The 4494-nt window shown below is 36.4% G+C and overlaps 1 pseudogene across 1 annotated transcript; it reads right to left on the bottom strand.

The window, feature by feature from the left end:
- Positions 1-267: 267 nt before the first annotated feature.
- Positions 268-3698, bottom strand: LOC145502682 (uncharacterized; annotated as a pseudogene). The gene is made up of 4 exons (XR_014051381.1): positions 2767-3698; positions 1464-2303; positions 792-1076; positions 268-446 (listed from the first exon to the last, which is right to left on the bottom strand). The product of XR_014051381.1 is annotated as an uncharacterized LOC145502682 (transcript).
- Between the last annotated feature and the right edge of the window lie 796 nt (positions 3699-4494).

Here is a 4494-nt window from a genome sequence, read left to right as displayed (position 1 = left end):
CGATCAAGCTTAACAAGGTTGGCACTTGGCGGTTCTCATCGATGTTGTTTGCTAAGAAAAACTGTTCTACACGTTCCGCATAAGTTTCCCATTTCTCTTGTGTCTCATCAAAACTCTCTATCTTCCCGATAGCAGTCATATTTTCGACGTTTTCCTACGACTTCATCCTCGTCGCCATTGTCATGTATTTGGTTTACTTCGATCGAAGCACATGGAACAGAGTGCCCATAAGTGCGCATGCTCATAATGTCAACCGCTGGCTCAATACACTACACCAACCCACTTTGATGAGGCTTAGGACGAGAAGGTAAAAAACTCACGAATTTTGTTGTAGTTTTCACTTCTACATCTTTTGTAGCGTTCGAGTTTCCAGTAATAACTAGATTCGAGGTAAATGTTCCAGTGTCAACTACTGAACTGTCCTTTCTGAGAATGCTAACAATAGCCTGCAAAACATACCAGAGTAGATAATTATGTAATTTCATAATTTTGTGATTTTAATGATGCCAGCACCTATAATCAAAAACTTAAGTTGTGAGGAGAAGATTGATTATCATCATTAAGAAATGAAGGAATTAATTAAGTCAGACAACTAAACTGTTAGCTTTCACTGTTCAGAATGCATTTGATATTTATTTATATCTGAAGTATACTCATTCATTTTAATATTTTTATGCAAATTGTTCTGATTAGTTTACAACATGTTTCTTTACCTTATCATTTTACAAGTCCTTACAAAATAATAAAACTAATATAAATAAGGACATGTGGAATCATTTGTTATTACTTACCTTGTAGCCGGTACGAATTGCATGCCAATCTTCATTTTTAGGCCAGGTTGCATCCAGCCTCTCCAAGGTTGTCCTTCCATCTGCCCTAGCCTTCTGAATGTTGCGTGCACATTCCTCTGTTAATTGGTCACCTCCAAAGAAAATTAACTCTGCAGGAATTTTGTCAGTGCTCTGGGGATCTTCAAAGTTATTTTGGAGGGGTACAAACTTGTCCTGGATGGTCTCAAGTATGTCCATCATGTCTTCATTGCAACTTTCATTTTTAGGGAGAACACCAAGTGGTACCTACATGTGAATAATTTTGACAGTGATATCACTAAAACAGTACAAAGTAGATAAACATACATGATAACATACCATATTACATACACCTACATGATAACATACCATATAGAGAGCAACCAGAATAATTACTTCTACTGACAAGTTTATTTTGTCAGTAGAAGTAGTTATTCTGCTTGTTCGCAATATGTTATGTTCTTCATATGGAGTGTAATATTGTTAATAACATAAATTGTAAACATAAATTGGTGATAGCTGATGGATTAGTGAAAAAGGGACAAGTATAGCCTCTTCTTACTATTACTTACTACTTTTCTTACTAGGGTAATAACATTGAAAACAGTGATAAATATATGGGCTTGCATGCTTGCCTATATGTATGGTATGTACCTCTTCAACTGGTTCAGTCATGATTTGGCTGTAAGCATGGGGAATATGGTAAATAACAGCTTTTCACAGAAAAGCAAATGCCTTCATGTACTTTACAATAACACGAGACCACAAAACAACAAAGTCTTCTTTTAGATGCAGCATGTCCTCTTTAGATGAGAGAAAAGCAGAAATCAGAACATCATCTAATGTTTTTTCATGCACATCTGGAAGATGACTGCAAGACACTTGGTCTTTAAAAGCGACAAGATTAAACCAGTGAAAAGACTTATTCTTATTTTCACTGTCCATGTGTCGAACTTTTACATCAAGATCCAGATTATCTCCTATTATTTGATAGGAAGGGATTTCATGCTTTGATTCTGTACAGCAAACCAGTGCATCAAATATGCTTGCTTCATTAGTTCCTTGCAAGGAAATGTCCTCCAGACACTGAATGACTACATCCTTTTCCACTCCTCTGTACTGCAACACTGACCATGTGCCATCCAGTACTGATTTTGAGCTAAAATTACAGCATAAATTCAAACCAGTCAGATCCAGTGTGCCACAATCCTCACTGTTGCCACAGATTTCAGATGCACTAGAGTTGGCTGAGGGCTGCTTCAGTTGTGAGAGAAACTCTTTCACATCATTAGTATTACGAAGATGAGGGAGAAAGGACAACTGTTGGAGATGATCCTTAATCACTCTGAAGCAGTTTTGTTTGGCCACTTCTAATTCACACTTGCCTTTCCACAGCTGGACCAATTTGTCACAGTCATTACCAAGGGTATTGGCTTTCATGGTTAAAGATGCTGGAGACATTACCAACCCATGCTTGAATAGAATTTCCAACCCCTTAAATAAAGATATTACAAGTAAACTGAATTATGTAATTTTCAAAGAGGACTTAAAACTCTTAACTTACTTTATTGTTAAGTAGGACTATTCTAATTGAAATACATGTTTGGTATAAACAATATTTACAGCTTCAATAACCACTTAAATTTAATGGAGCTCAAATATCAGCCCAACAGTGGTCTTGATTAATAGTAGGTTAAGGCCAAGAGGAAATAAAAATATACATATATTGTGGTTCAATACATATTTGTTGAGCATGTGATTCGAGAAGACTGTCATTGTATCTGTTTTTCACAAGTCTGTCCACTGTCTTATCTTAGGTTAATAACCATGATCTATAATGACTGTAAGTGCAATCCACAATAATGTTTGCATGGTATGTGATTATTTTACCATACAATGAGAGTTATTCATACAGTTCTTTTAGCACGAAATTCAGATAAAAAAATGTGATCCCTACCAAAGTTCCTGCACCTGCATGTCGCAAAATTAGGCCCAGTCTGTAAGCCAATGCAGACATCTCAGGACATCGTGAATGCAGAATTACACTGGCCACCGTTGGAACAACCACCTCATCAACTCTGACTTGACTTTTACTCTTAGATCGTTTTGACTTGCAAATATTTGACAGAAGTTTTGTCAACATTGGTGCTTTGAGACAAAATTCTCCTTTTAAGTTCTCTAACTTTAGCTCAACAAGATCAGCGGGAGAGATGTGACGTCAAATGCTGGCATTTTCCGTCCTGCAAAGGCCTTGGCATTCAGCATCAATTAATTTGAAAACAGTTTCAGTCTCTATTAAACAAATTACTGTTTTATGCCGAGATGTCAACTTGTAGGTCGAAACGCAGTCAAATCTGGAAGAGAAATATAAAGTGTCTTAGCCTACCTTAAATATGATTAACGAGTTATTACAGTGCCTGGGAGGTCCGCATAGTCAAAAACTGTGACCGAGGTCTTGAAAATGCTGCCGGCAGTATTTTCAAGTCTGAAATCACAGTTTTTCACTATACAGACCGACCCAAATAACATCACATCTAGAGGCAAATAACGGCACTTTTTTATTAGCTATGTCATCTCCTGACTACATTTACTCAATTTTTAGGCAAATAACATGTTTATTTTTTCCTGTGGTATATTGGCTTTCAAATGGGTTTGTTTGTTTGAATCGGCTTCCGTGTCGTCTACAAACCATTCGTAAAAAATCGTCGCAACGAGTGAGTAACTCGGATACTAGAAAAATAATTAAAAGATGTATTAAGGAACAGTTGTAGAAAATATTCCTTTTTATAACGGAAATGAATGAGCCTGTGATGGTGATTCAAGGGACTCTTTTCACAAGTAATTACAAATATAGAGTTTTCGAGTTCACTTTTGTTGAAACTGATCTATATTAGTCCGTGAGCCAAGCAGCCAAATTTAGGCTGTCGGTATCATTCAGGGTGAATAAGTTTCATTGTGTGTTTTGAAAGGCCCTGCTATTGTAGACTTGGAAAATCCATGATAGCACTGGATCGATGGTAGCTCCGCCGCGTTGACTGCATTTATTTACACCCCCCTCCCAAGGTATAACACGTTTGGCCCATAGTTAATGTTCAATTATATTCAGCTACAAATGCTTATAGAATGCAATAAAATGTGGAGACATAATTATACTTTTAATAATACACATGAAATAATTACTCGATTCTGATTGGCTAAGAGCAGTGCAGTTCAAGTGTAACACCAGTGCAAAAGTGTAACACCAGTGCAAATTACACATCAAAATTCTGGATTATGATTGACTGAAAGATAATAGGAATTTTTCTAAGAAAATGATATCGGGTAAAATGATGACAAAAATTTTGTGTTGAAACTTTGAAAAAAGTTTTCTCAAATGAGAAAAAATGGTTCCAAGAAAGATCTTCCGGCACTTCCTCCGCGCGAATTTTTTCATCTTTACATTATTAATAAGTAATCATACGGTTTTTCTCGTTCAATTTGGAGTTAATTTGCACTTGTCAGTTTTTCAAAAAGCTGAAATTGCACTCGCCGAAGCGGCTCGTGCAATTTCAGCTTTTTGAAAAACTCACTCGTGCAAATTAATTCCAAATTGAACTCGAAACTGTATGACTACCTATACTAAGAGTCTACATAATGTGTTTAAGAAAATTTTGTGTAATACGCGGGCCTGCAAATTTTGGTCAGC

The sequence above is a fragment of the Orbicella franksi genome, chromosome 11 (assembly GCF_964199315.1).
Source record: "Orbicella franksi chromosome 11, jaOrbFran1.1, whole genome shotgun sequence".
NCBI lineage: Eukaryota > Metazoa > Cnidaria > Anthozoa > Scleractinia > Merulinidae > Orbicella > Orbicella franksi.
Note: the sequence above shows the minus strand (reverse complement) of the source record. Positions and strands in the feature narration are given on the sequence as shown.